Source organism: Triturus cristatus, chromosome 8 (assembly GCF_964204655.1).
Source record: "Triturus cristatus chromosome 8, aTriCri1.1, whole genome shotgun sequence".
NCBI classification, from domain to species: Eukaryota; Metazoa; Chordata; class Amphibia; order Caudata; family Salamandridae; genus Triturus; species Triturus cristatus.
Genome location: NC_140591.1, coordinates 1,141,064,675 through 1,141,079,166, shown reverse-complemented (window position 1 = coordinate 1,141,079,166; position 14,492 = coordinate 1,141,064,675).

The following is a 14,492-nucleotide window of genomic DNA, read 5'->3' as shown; positions in this document are numbered from 1 at the left end:
GGGCCTGATCATGTTGAGTTCTTGGGGGCAGGGGGACCTTCCAGGGAAGATCTGAGCAAAGAGCAACAGTGCTGCCCCTCTCTTGAACCCCTCAGACAGCAGGCTACTGCTGAGGCTGCTGGGAGTGCTAGTGGGTCCCATAAGGTTTATTGGGATGAGGGGCTCCTATATTCTGAGGCTAGAGATCCTACCCCTGGAGCCACCAGGAGGATGGTAATACCTCAGAGGTTTAGGGGGTTCCTCTTGACCCTAGCACATGACATCCCTTTAGCAGGACACTTGGGCCAAAACAAGACCTGGGATAGGCTTGTTCCACATTTTCATTGGCCACATATGTCAGAGGACACAAAGGAGTTTTGTCAATCCTGTGTCACTTTCCAAGCCAGTGGCAAGTCAGGTGGCACAACAAAGCCCCCCCTGATACCACTACCTGTGGTGGGGGTACCCTATGAAAGGGTAGGGATTGACATTGTTGGTCCCCTTGGCCCTCCAACAGCATCTGGGCACAGGTTAATCCTGGTGGTAGGGGATCATGCCACCAGGTACCCAGAAGCAATTCCCCTGAAGACCACCACAGACCCTGTGGTGGCAAGAGCCTTCATTGGAGTTTTCTCCAGAGTGGGTTTCCCAAAGGAGGTTATATCTGACAGAGATACCAACTTCATGTCAGGGTATCTAAAAGCAATGTGGAAGGAGTGTTGTGTAAACTATAAATTCACTACTTCCTATCACCCACAATGCAATGGGTTAGTTGAAAGGTTCAACAAAACCCTAAAGGGAATGATTAAAGGCCTCCCAGAAAAGCTTAGGCGAAAATGGGACCTTTTACTTCCCTGCCTTCTGTTTGCATACAGAGAGGTTCCACAGAAGGAGGTTGACTACAGCCCATTCGAACATCTGTTTGGGCATCCTGTAAGAGTTCCATTATGTTTGGTGAAGGAGGGCTGGGAGTTACCTCTTAAACCTCCCAAACAGGATGTGATGGTCTATGTACTTGATCTCCGCTCCAGGATGGCCGAATACATGAAGAAGGCAACCAAAAACCTGGAGGCAGGCCAAGAACTACAAAAAACTTGGCATGACCAAAAGGCTGTGCTGACTGTATACCAGCCAGGGCAGAAAGTGTGGGTGCTGGAGCCTGTGGCCCCAGCAGCTCTCCAAGACATGTGGAGTGGCCCCCATACCATTGTTGAGCAAAGGGGAGAAGTCACCTACTTGGTGAATCTTGGAACTCCCAGGAGCCCCCTTAGGGTGCTCCATGTCAACAGATTTAAACCATATGTTGACAGGGCTGACATGGGCTTGCTCATGCCAACTGACGAGGAACAGGAGGAGGAGAGTGACCCTCTCCCTGACCTGCTCTCACAGAACCCTGATGATGGGTCAGTAGATGGTGTTGCTTTGGCAAGCAGCCTCACTGATCATCAACAAACTGAATGCAGACATGTTTTGCAACAGTTTAGACATATGTTTAGCCTGACCCCTAGTCAGACTTCCTGGTGCACCCATGAGGTGGACACTGGAGACAGTCTGCCTGTCAAGAGTAAAATCTACATGCAACCTGACCATGTCAGGGACTGTATCAGGACTGAAGTCCAGAAATGTTGGAGTTAGGTGTAATTGAGCCGTCAGATAGCCCTTGGGCTAGTCTAGTAGTCCTAGTGCCCAAACCTCATACCCAGGGTGGTAAGAAAGAAATGAGGTTTTGTGTAGACTACAGAGGCCTCAATGCAGTCACCAGGACTGATGCCTATCCCATACCAAGGGCAGATGAGCTAATTGATACTTTGGCCTCAGCCAAGTATCTTAGTACATTTGACCTAACAGCTGGCTACTGGCAAATCACGTTAGCTGAGAATGCCAAGGCCAAAACAGCATTTTCGACCCCTGGTGGGCACTACCACTTTGTGGTGATGCCCTTTGGTTTGAAGAATGCGCCTGCCACTTTTCAGAGGTTGGTGAACAAAGTTCTAACAGGAATGGAATCTTATTGCTCAGCTTATCTAGATGATATTGCTGTCTTAGGTCCTCCTGGCAGGATCACCTGGTCCACCTCATAAATGTTTTGGAGGCCCTGCAAAAAGCAGGCCTCACTATCAAGCCCACTAAGTGCCAGATAGGGCAGAGGCAGGTTGTGTACCTGGGCCACCTTGTAGGTGGAGGCCAGGTTCAGCCTTTGCAGAGCAAAATCCACACTATAATGGAATGGGTTGCTCCAACCACCCAGACACAGGTGAGAGCCTTTTTGGGCCTGGCTGGGTACTATAGGAGGTTTGTGAAGGGATATGGATCTATAGTGACCCCTTTAAATGATCTTACCTCAAAGAAAATGCCAAAAAAGTTTCAGTGGACAGCTAGCTGTCAGAAGGCATTTGAAGACCTAAAGCAGGCCATGTGCACTGCCCCCAACTAACAGAGTCCAGACTACACCAACAAGTTTATTGTCCAAACAGATGCTTCTGAGCTGAGTGTGGGAGCTGTACTGTCTCAACTGAATGATGAAGGTCAAGACCAGCCAGTAGCTTTTATACGCAGAAGGCTGACCCCTAGAGAGAAACATTGGTCAGCTATAGAGAGGGAGGCCTTTGCTGTGGTATGGGCCCTGAAGAAGCTGAGGCCATTCTTGTTTGGCACTCACTTCATAGTCCAGACTGACCACAAGCCCCTAATATGGCTCAAACAGATAAAAGGTGAAAACCCAAAACTTTTAAGGTGGTCCATTTTCCTACAGGGGATGGACTATACAGTGGAACATAGACCTGGGACCCAACATGCCAATGCAGATGGACTCTCAAGGTATTTCCACTTAGAACACAAAGACTCAACTGGTCAAGGTTAGTTTAGTGTCCCTGCATTTGGGGGGGGGGTTGTGTAGGAGAGTAGGATCTGAACTCATGTTGCCCCCACTTTTTTCTGATGTTAACACTGGTTTCTGGCTATAGTCTGGCTGGGTCCCTGCTAATCAGGGCCCCAGTCTCTCTTTTCTCTCTAAACAACTTGGAGTGCATATTAGATGCACTATTGATTGGATACTGTGGTACCTTATGAGCCCCTAGTATATGGTACCTTAGGTACCAAGGGCATAGGTACTTCACAGGCCTACCAGGGGTTAAAGCATGGATTATGCCACCCCTGGGAAGCAGACTAAATCTGACACCACAGGCCTGCTAGTGCAGCCTGGGTGAGGTAGTGTTAGCACTCCTCACTGAGATATAGGTTCTCTATATCTCACCATACACACACATATAAGCCTATCAGTCACCCCTAAGGCAGACCCTATCAATCCTGAGGGCAGGGTGCTTGGTTTACATGTGAGGGGGTGTCTCTGCCTGAGCAGGGCTCCTCTGTAGCCCTCGGAGTCTATTCTCTGTAGCTGTTTGTGGATGTTGTTAAACCATATACTCTTAAGTGCATTATAACCTCGCGGTAAATGCTAACTCTGGAATGGCTGCATCAAAACATGTTGTGATTGGTGTGAAAAGCTTTGGAATCATACCCCCACACCAGTAACTGGAGTGGGAGTATGATCCCACCCTTATAGAGGGGTAGACCTGTACCTACTGTGGAAACACAGTACAATCCTGAAAGAGCCCTGGCATCACAAAATGAATGCCACCAGCACAGACACTGGGCTGCCCTCCATACTGCTGACCGAAACTTACAGTGGAGGAGGCCCAACAATAGGCAACCTGTCACAGGGAGGTGTCACCACCTTCCAGACAGGATTTAGTGTATTGGGGCTGGGCGGGTGCACTCCTAGAGTGCTTTGAAGTCCTGCACTGGCGGAGCAGTAGGCTCCTCTGTGCATATGCCAGCTCAAACCGGTTCAGGGGCTACCTGCCCCTGCTCTAACGTAAACTGGACAAAGGGAAGTGTGTGTAACCACCCACTCTCCTGACCCTCCCATAGGAGTGGTCATAGAACTGGTCCTTCCCTTTCCTTTCGTATGAGATAGGGAACCCTTGCCAATGCAAACTAGATATCCCTGGACGACGCTCTACAAGAAGAATCCTGGACCTTCGATGTTCCACTACCTTTGGAAGACTGAAGAATCTCCCCTGCTTGACAGGCACCAAAACCTTGAATCAATGGTTGCAAACTTTCCCGCTCCCGCCGGAGTCCGAAGTCCCTGCAGCCCCAGCAGTGGATTTCCTAACTTCTCGATGGTCATCGTGAGTCTCCAGCAGAGCTGAGGCAAGTGGACCCCATGAGTGACGAGGAACAGCAATACCTGGGTACCATGCACTATTTTCAAGTGCAATCCCTTCATGATGTTCTACAAACTTTTACATTGGACCACATGTGATCCGAGCCTCCAGCAGGATTTCCACTGAAGATCAGAGGCCTACCTTGTCCCGAGTGACCGTGGGATCCTGTGAAGTTAATCCTCCTGAGGTGTCTTTGCGATCCCTTGCCTGCTGGCTTGTGGGTCCCCTGAAGACTTTCTCATCAAACCAAAAGGTGTCCCTGGTTGCTCCAGGCCTGCCCTGACTTACCTTTGCTTGGTGAGTCCCTCATACCTTGCTGGTCTGCATCGCTGACTTTCTTCACTTTCCATGAGACTTGCTGTTGCCAAGGCGTGTTGACTCCAATCCAGTTGCCGACACCTCAGTAAGCTGCAGATATTGTGGGACACTCCGAATCCAGCTCCTGGTCATTGTCAACACCTCCTGGACCTCTTTGCTGAAGGGTCAAGACACCCGTGAATCACCTGAAATCACCTGACTACCGTGGGCATCCATCTTCCTGGCCCCAGGTCACTGGCAAGTGACTGTGAACACTGTCCCTTCTGCTTTCAGGTCTTCCTTCTTCTGAATCCAGCCTTGGACTCCACCGGACACTTCTTCCATCTTCACAAGCAGCAACTGTTCTTTGGCTCCCATTGAAACGACGCCACGACCCGACACCAAAAGACACCTATGCACCCGGCTTCCCTGGGTGAGGTAAGTTGTGCACTCCGGTGCTCCTGTGTGTGTTGGCTCTCAAACTACTTACCCTGTAAGTAACTTGCTTGTAGACTCTCTAGAAGTACCCTAGAACTTTAAAATTCCAACCACGACTTGCTCCATTGAAGTCTATTGGGATCCGCGGCTGTGTAGACACACTGCATGCGTCTCCCGTGGGTCCTTTACTTACCTGCCTTGGGTGGATTAGTGAGGCCCCAGCCCTTCTGAAGACCTTAGGCCTTCTCCCTTCTCAAGTTGTTCTTCTTATACCTCTTTTTTAGTATATGGTCTGGTATGCCCCTAGGGCCCCAGCCATATAAGTGCTTAATTTGTTGTGAAACATTGATTTGTGCATATGTTCCTGACTTCTAATCTCATAAAGAGATTAGAGTGTGTCTAGTAATAAATACATATATATATTTTATATATATACCTGTGTGGTGTCCTTTCATTTAGTAATTCAAGAGGTTATAAGGTAAGAGAAGCTGCTTTACATTCCTCAGAGACTTAGCCTGAAGGCTGCTCTCCACACCTACCACTAGGATAGCTTTCTTAAAAAGGTTGTCTTAAACCTATCTACCATAAGAGTCGAATTTGACTGGTGCAAGGTGGCCACTTTAACTAGTGACCAGCATATGCCAGGCCAACTTCTCACATGCCCTCTTTTGATGACCTCAGCTTGTGGCAGCACATTTGGAAATTCATCATTCTACCCAATGTTTGTTTACAGATGCCCAGTTCCAGCCTAAGTTGTGCCGGTGACGTGAAAGGTGGTAGCTGGAAGACTGTTCTAAAGATGTTTGCTACAATTGTGTCTGATTGGGCGCTATCCAGTCCTTTTAGCACCTTGCTTCCATATGTTGAGGTTGGGATGACTTTTGCCTGTGCCACCTGAAGTGTAGGAGCGAATGTTGGGCCAAGTCATTTCTTATGAATGGAGCTAAGAGCAAATGCTAACGCTGTTCCTTTCTTTTTTTGCTCTCCTAGGTGGCTTTTGTATCTTCCGTTGTTGTTAAAAAGGACTCCTAAATACTTGTGGCATTTGGATTCTGTAATGCATTCCGAATTTAGGACCCATGCCAGCTTTTTAGACCTTCCCGGGCGAACCGCCAAGATTTTTGTTTTCTTGTTGTTTATCTGGAGCTCATTATTGTTTGAGTATGCGGCAGTTGCGTCCATGAGCCTTTGAAAGCCAACCTTTGTATTACTTAGGAGGACCACGTCATCAGCATATAATAACTTAGACAGCTATAATTTGCCTAGTTTGGGAGCATGAGAATTGACTGTGTTTAGGGCTTCCGAGAGATCTGATAAAAATAGATTAAAAAGTGTAGGGGCCAAGACACATAATTGTTTGAGTCCTTTTGTTGTAAAAATTGGTTGTGACAGTCTGGAACCGTCGCCAATCTTAATCCTGACCCATGTGTCCTGGTGCAGTGTGAGAAGGTGGCCTGATATATGATGTCCACTAGTTCTAGTGGGCACCTTGTATCAGTCCAAACGACCCCTTATGGTGATAGGTTAAAGAAAACCTTTCTTGAAAGCTATCCTAGTGGTAGCTAAGGAGAGCAGCCTTCAGGCTAAGTTTTGAAGGAATGTAAAGGAGCTTGTTTTACCAGTCTATAATCTCTTGAATGATTAAATGAAAAGATAACCACACCAGGTATATATTTAAAATATATGTATTTAAGATAAAACACACCCCTCTAGTCTCTTTATGAGACTGGAGTTCGAAGTACTTTAGTTACAAGTCAGCAATTATCAGTAATAGCACAAATACACGTTTGGGCCCTAGGGGCGTACCAAACCATATACCAAAAAAATTGGTATAAGAACCACGGCTGGGATAGACACTAGGCCTATAGCCTCTAGAATCGCTGGGGCCCCAAGGAACAACCCAAGGTAGTGTCACAGGGGACCTACGGAGACTGTATGCAGTGTGTAAACACAACGGCGGGTTCCTGTTATCTTCTGTGGACAATGTCGCGGTTGGAAATTTAAAGATTAGGGACACTTCTAATCGACTCAGGACCAATCTCTTTTGGACTTAGGTAGTTCTAGGGCTAGCACCAACGAGAGCACCGGAGTACTCGAGTTACCTCACCCAGGGAAGCCGGGTGCATAGGTGTCTTTTGGTGTCGGGTCGCGTCGCCGATTTCAAAGGGAGCCTGCAAAGAACTGCTGCTGCCGTGAAGAGGTGAAGTGTCCGAAGAGATCCAAGCCTGGATCTAGGATGTGAGGAACCTGAAAGTAGAAGGGACAGAGTCTGGGTCACTTGCCAGTGACCTAGGGCAGGATGGACCAATGCCCACAGATGTCAGGTGCTTCAGGTGAGTTGATGGGTGTCTTGACTCTTCAGCCACGAGGTCCAGGAGGTGTTGATGAAGTCCACGAGCAGGATTCGAGCTGTCCCTCAAAGTCTGTCGAGTGATGCAGCGTCGGTGACCAGATTGGACCCAACAAGCCTTGGCAACAGCAAGTCACTGTAAATCAGAGAAAGGACTGCGGTGCAGAACAGCAAGGTCTGATGGACTCACCCGGCAAGGTAAGTAAGGGCACGTCTGGAGCAACCAGGAAAGTCCAAGCAGAAAAGGAGGTACCTTCGTGGGGACCTGCTAGCCAATGGATAGTGATCGCAAAAGAGCCTCAAGTGGTCGCACTTGAAGCTAGCCCACGGGTTACTCGTGGAGTGGAGGCCAACAATCTTCAGTGCAGGAGGTGCTCAAGGCTGGGGCTACTCAGAGCCCAAAGCACAACTTCAAGGAGAACCAGAAAGATAGTGTTGCTGCAAAAGTTCATGATGACCAGGGGTCACGGTTCCACGTCACCCACGATAGCCACAGGCCTCAGCTTTGTGTGGACTCAGGGTAGCCTCGGGGAAGTCTGAAAATCCACCTCTGGTGATGCAAAGACTTTGGCGTCCAGTGGGAGCTTCAGCGATGCAGACCGGTCAGTTGCTTCTTTGGTGCCTGCCAAGCAGGGGAGTCACTCCTTGACCCCTAGGGAGATCTCTTCAGTCTTCTAGTCAGGATGGCACGTCGAAGGTCCAGGATGTACATTGCAGAGTTTTGTCCAGGGTAATCTAAAGTCCTAGGGACTGGATTCCTATACTTATAGTAAGTTTAGGGAATGCACTAACTCTAAGGCCCCACCTATGGGTGGGCTTGGAAAGAGGGGTGGTTACACCCATTTCCTTTGTCCAGTTACGCACCAGAGCAGGGGCAGGTAGCCCCTGCAACTGGTTTGAACTGGAGTATGCACAGGGACTCCAAATGTGCCCCCAGTGCAGGACTTCAAAGCACCAGAGAGTGCTCCTGCCCAGCCCCAATACACATCAGCATGTCTGGGGAGGTGATTACACCTCCCTTCAACAGGAAACCTATTGTCCAGGCCTCCCCTGCCAGAGTTTTGGTCAGCAGCAGTAGGCCAGACCCGTGTCCGTGGCAGAGGCATCCATTTTGTGATGCCAGGGCTCAGGAAAGTCCTACCGGGTTTAGCCAGTGTGAACATGTCTCTCCCTCTAGAAGGGTGGAATGCTACTCCCGCCACCAGAACTGGTGGGGGGGGTAGTATTCCAAAGCGTTTGACACCAAACACGACATGTTTTGATGCAGCCATCCCAAAGTTAGCATTTACCGCGAGTTTAGAATGCACTTAAGAGTATTTAGCAGACGCGGTCGGTAGTAGGAGTACCTGCAGGGCGGTGATGTGGGGAGGGGGAGGGGCAAGGTGGGGGGTAGGAAACTATGGATTACGGAAGTTTACAGGTAAGTTAACATATAAATTAATACAACAAATTTCGTTGCGTGCACTGCATCCCCAAATGCGATGCAGTGCACGCAACGAAATTCGTTTTATTAATTTATATGTTAAGTTACCTGTAAACTTCCGTGATCCATAGTTTCCTACCCCCCACCCTGCCCCTCCCCCTCCCCACGTCACAGCCCTGCAGGTACTCCTACTACCGACCACGGCTGGTATATAGTATGGCTGTATCACAGAACAGCCATAAGGAAGTATTTCTGAAAGCTGCAGAGGGGCTCAGCTCATGCTTGGGCACCCTCCCACATAAAACCAAGCACTCAGCCTTCAGGATTGTCAAGGCCTACCATAGGAGTGGATTATAGGTTTATATGTATCTGTATAGGGTAGTGATATAGGTAGCTTATACCACAGTAAGGGGTGCAAGCACACTCTTACCCAGGCTGCAGTAGCAGACCTGTGGTGTCATTTTGGAGTGCTTCCCAGGGGTGGCATAATATATGCTGCAGCCCCTGGTAGGCCTCTGAGGTACCTATGACCTAGGTACATAGTATACCATATACTAGGGGCTTATAAGGCACTTCAGAATCCAATTAGATATGTACCTAATGTACATGGAAACCATTTTAGAGAGGAAGCAGCTAGGTTGTGGTCCTGATTAGCAGGGCCACAGCCAGACTAAGGTCGAAAAACAGTGAAACACCAGCAAAAAGTGGGGGTACCCATGTAAAGCAGATCCTACTCTCCGACACCCCCCCCCAAACAAAGGCACGTTAAACTTACCTTGACCAGTTGAGTCTTCATGTTCTAAGTGGAAATACCTAGAGAGTCCATCTGCATTGGCATGGTTACTCCCAGGTCTATGTTCCACTGTAAAGTTCATCCCCTGTAGGGAAATGGACCACCTAAGCAGTTTGGGGTTTTCACCCTTCATTTGTTTTAGCCATAAGAAGGGCTTATGGTCTGTGTGAACAAGGAAGTGAGTACCAAACAAGTATGGCCTCAACTTCTTCAGAGCCCAAACCATAGCAAAGGCCTCCCTCTTAATGGCAGACCAACGTTTCTCTCTAGGAGTCAGCCTTCTGCTTATGAAAGCTACTGGCTGATCCTGACCTTCTTCATTCAATTGTGACAGTACAGCCCCAACCCCCAATTCAGATGCATCAGTTTGAACAATGAACTTCTTGGAGTAGTCAGGACTCTGCAGAATGGGAGCAGTACACATGGCCTGCGTCAGGTCATCAAATGCCTTTTGACAGCTAGCTGCCACTGAACCTTTTTGGGCATTTTCTTAGAAGTCAAGTCATTCAAGGGTGTCACTATTGATCCATACCCTTTGACAAATCTCCTATCGTACCCAGTCAGGCCTAAGAAGGCTCTCACCTGAGTCTGGGTAGTTGGAGCAGTCCATTCCATTATGGTCTGGATCTTGCTCCGCAATGGTTGAACCTGGCCTCCACATACAAGGTGGCCCAGGTACACAACCTGACTCTGCCCTATCTGGCACTTAGTAGCCTTGATAGTTAGGCCTGCTTTTTGCAGAGCCTCCAAAACATTCCTTAGGTGGACCAGGTGATCCTCCCAGATGGAGCTAAAGACAGCAATATCATCTAGATATGCTGCACTAAAGGCTTCCAGGCCTGTGAGAACTGTATTCACCAACCTTTGGAAAGTGGCAGGTGGATTCTTCAAACCAAAGTGCATTACCACAATTTATAGTGCCCACTAGGGGTAGAAAATGCTGTCTTTGCATCATCAGCTAGTCTGATCTGCCAGTAGCCAGCTGTCAAGTCAAATGTGCTAATGCACTTGGCTGAGGCAAAAGTATCTATGAGCTCATCTGTCCCTGGTATTAGATGAGCATCAGTCCTAGTGACTGCATTGTGACCCCGCTAGTCCACACAAAACCTCATCTCCCTTTTTCCACCACTGGTGTGAGGTTTTGGCACAAGGACCACTGGACTAGCCCAAGGGCTATCTGAGGGTTCAATCACACCCAAATCCAACATTTTCTGAACTTCTGTCCTGATACAGTCCCTGACATGGCCAGGTTGCCAATAAATCTTATTTTTAATAGGCAGACTGTCCCCAGTGTCCACTTCATGAGTGCACCAGGTAGTCTGACTTGGAGTCAATGAGAACATGTGTCTGAACTGATTGAGAACCTGTCTGCAATCAGTTTGCTGCTGGGCAGTGAGGCTGCCTGCCAAGGCTACACCATCAACTGACCCATCATCAGGGTTCTGTGAAAGGAGGTCAGGGAGTGGGTCACTCTCTTCCTCCTGTCCCTCATCAGTTGCCATGAGCAAGCCCATGTCAGCCCTGTCCACATGTGGCATTAGCCTGTTGACATGGAGAACCCTATGGGGACTCCTGGGAGATCCTAGGTCTACTAAATAAGTAACCTCTCCCTTCTGTTCAACAATAGTGTGGGGCCCACTCCACTTGTCCTGGAGAGCTGCTAGCACCACAGGCTCCAACACCCACACTTTCTGTCCTGGCTGGTAAACAGTCAGTACAGCCTTTTGGACATGCCAGGCTTTTTGCAGTTCCTGGCTAGCCTCAAGGTTTTTGTTTGCCTTTTTCATGTACTCAGCCATCCTAGAGAGGAGACCAAGTACATAGTCTACTATGTATTGCTTTGGGGGCTTGAGAGGTAACTCCCATCCTTCCCTCACCAAACACAATGGATCCCTGACAGGGTGACCAAACAGAAGTTCAAATGGGCTGTAGCCAACCCCCTTCTGAAGCACCTCCCTGTATGCAAATAAAAGGCAGGGCAAGAGCAGGTCCCATTTTCATCTAAGCTTCTCTGGGAGTCCTTTGATCATGCCCTTTAAGGGTTTGTTGAATCTCTCAACTAAACCATTGCATTGTGGGTGATAGGGTGTGGGGAACTTGTAGTTCACTCCACAATCCTTCAACATAGCAGTTAAGTAACTTGACATAAAGTTTGCATCTCTGTCAGATACTACCTCCTTAGGAAAGCCTACTCTTGAGAACACACTCAATAGAGCTCTTATCACTACAGGTGCTGTAGTGGTCCTTAGGGGAATTGCTTCTGGGTACCTGGTGGCATGATCCACTACCACCAGTATAAATCTGTGCCCAGATGCTGTTTGGGGATCCATGGGACCAACAATGTCTATCCCTACCCTTTCAAAGGGTACCCCCACCACAGGTAGTGGTATCAGGGGGGCCTTTGTAGTGCCACCTGCTTTGCCACTGGCTTGGCAGGTTACACAGGAGCAACAAAACTCCTTTGTGTCTTCAGACATGTGGGGCCAGTGAAAGTGAGGAACAATTATGTCCCAATTCTTGTTCTGACCTAAGTGTCCTGCTAGGGGAATATCATGGGCTAGTGTCAATAGGAAACCCCTAAACTTCAGAGGTATAACCAACCTCCTGGATGCACCAGGCTTGGGGTATCTACTCTCTGAGTAAAGGAGTCCATCATCCCAATAAACTTTATGGGTGCCACTAGCATTCCCAGCAGCCTCATCAGCAGCTTGCTGTCTGACGGTTTCAAGAGAGGGTCAGGTTTTCTGCTCCTGGCTCATATCAGAACTGGAAGGGCCCCCTGTCCCCAAGAACTCAACCTGGTCAGGTTCAAGCTCCTCTGGGACAGTTCCTTCTGCAGGCTCAAGATCATCTCCCTGAGGAGACTGATCAGTATCCTGAGACAGGTGGGAAGGCTCTGCCTTAACCCTACTGCTCCTCCTCTTGTGAGGCACCTGGTCCATTATTCCAGAATCCAGGGCCTGTCCAGTTTTTGACATTTTTGCCCGTGACCTGGTCACAGCAAAGACATGTGCAGGGATTCCTAACATTTCAGCATGTGTCCTGTGCTCCACATCAGCCCAAGCTGAAGTTTCCAGATCATTGCCAAGCAAGCACTGTACTGGTAGGTCCGCACTTACCACATCCTTCTTAAGGCCAGTTACCCCTCCCCGAGGAGAAGTTAACAACTGCCAGAGAATGGTCTGTTCTGACTTTGCTAGCATTGGTCAGTTGGTACATTTCACCAAGTATAATCTGCTCAGGATCCACAAGATCCTTTGTCACCATTGTGACACTTGCTCCTGTGTCCCTGAATGCCCAAGCTTCTACTCCATTAATTAAAGGCTGCTGTCTGTATCTGCCCAAGTTACTGCGACTCCCAAAGGGGGACATATCCATGCCTCCATCACTGACAAGCACAGCCTGAGTTGGTACTCTGACTGGGCCAGAGTCCATCTCAGAACCCAGAATCAACCCTACTACACCCTTAATCTGTGTATTCCCACTACCAATTGTAGCTGCATTACGGGGAGCAGGTGCCTTAGGGGAATTGGTGGGGGCTGGAGTATTTTCTTTTGTCTTGGTGCAGTCACTAGTCCAGTGAGTTTTTTGTTGACAGATTTTGCACCAAGGCTTCTTTTGGCCTTTACCCTTTCCTGACTGTAAATCCCCACCTGAAGATTTTTGGGGCCCTTGAGAATACTTCTGGTCTTTACCCTTGTCCCCACCCTTGTCAGAGTTTTTTTTAATCTTGCTTCTTTGGGTCACCACCTTGGTTCTGTACCTTCTGCTTCACCCTGGTTCTGACCCATTTGTCTGCCTTCTTTCCCAATTATTGGGGAGAGGTCAGATCAGAGTCTACCAGGTACTGGTGCAACAGCTGATTTTGACAGTTATTAAGAATCTGCTCCCCCATTATCATATTGTACAATCCTATGAAGTTACACACTTTACTGCCCAATAACCAACCTTCCAGAGCCTTAGCATCACAGTCAACAAAGTCAACCCAGTCCTGATTTGTGCTTTCTGGGTGTTGCTGAACTTTAACCTGTATTGTTCAGTGGTTAGGCCAAACCCATCTATTAGAGCACTTTTTAAGACTTTGTAGTCATCAGCATCCTCTTCTCTTACAGTGAGGAACTTGTCCCTACCTTTATCTGCAAAGGAGAGCCATAAGATTGCTGCCCACTGACCTTGAGGGACCTTCTGTACTTTACAAGCTCTCTCCAAGGCAGTTATCCATTTGTGGATGTCATCCCCACTCTGGTAAGGTGGGACAATCTTACCTAGGTTTCTATGGTCATAAGACCTCTCCCTATCTCTAGGGAAATTGCTGCCACCAAAGGGACTCTAGTCCCTCCGTTTTACTAGCTCTGTAGAGCTCCAGGGCTTCCCTATCTAAGGCAGTCAGCTGCTTTCTGAGGTTGAACTTGTCTTGCTCATTCTTCAGCAGTCTCTCTCTCCTCTCCTGGGAGGTTTCCCTCCCTCGGTGAGAAGAAACAGAGGTTCCTATAGAGGAGTTAGACTGAATAGATCCCCCTGACAGAGATCTATCCCTTCTAGCCCTGTTGTCAGGCCTACCAGGAGGAATGAAGGAAGTCACATTATTTTCATCCTCCTCATCCTCATCCTGGTGGTCTGTGTTCAACAGAGTCTGGTCATTGTCACCACTCTGGTCAGCATTAGAGTTAGGGTCAGGGGAGTTCCCACCCCTGGAACCACCCTCAGGTGCTGCCTCACCCACACTGTCTAAATCATCAGGCCCACTAGGACCTGTGATATCATCCAGTTTCAGTATCTTTATGAGATGCTGTGTGGATGGACTTTTGCCTGTTTTCAGCTTCCTAATGGTACATAAGGACCTACATTGAGCAAAGGCGAGATCCTCATACTTATAGGAAAGGAGCTCACTGGTTCCTGATAGGGACCCACCAGTTCTTGGCTGCTTAGGCATTACTAATGTGGTGTGGTGTAATGCACTACCTACACTAGTGTGGCCTACTA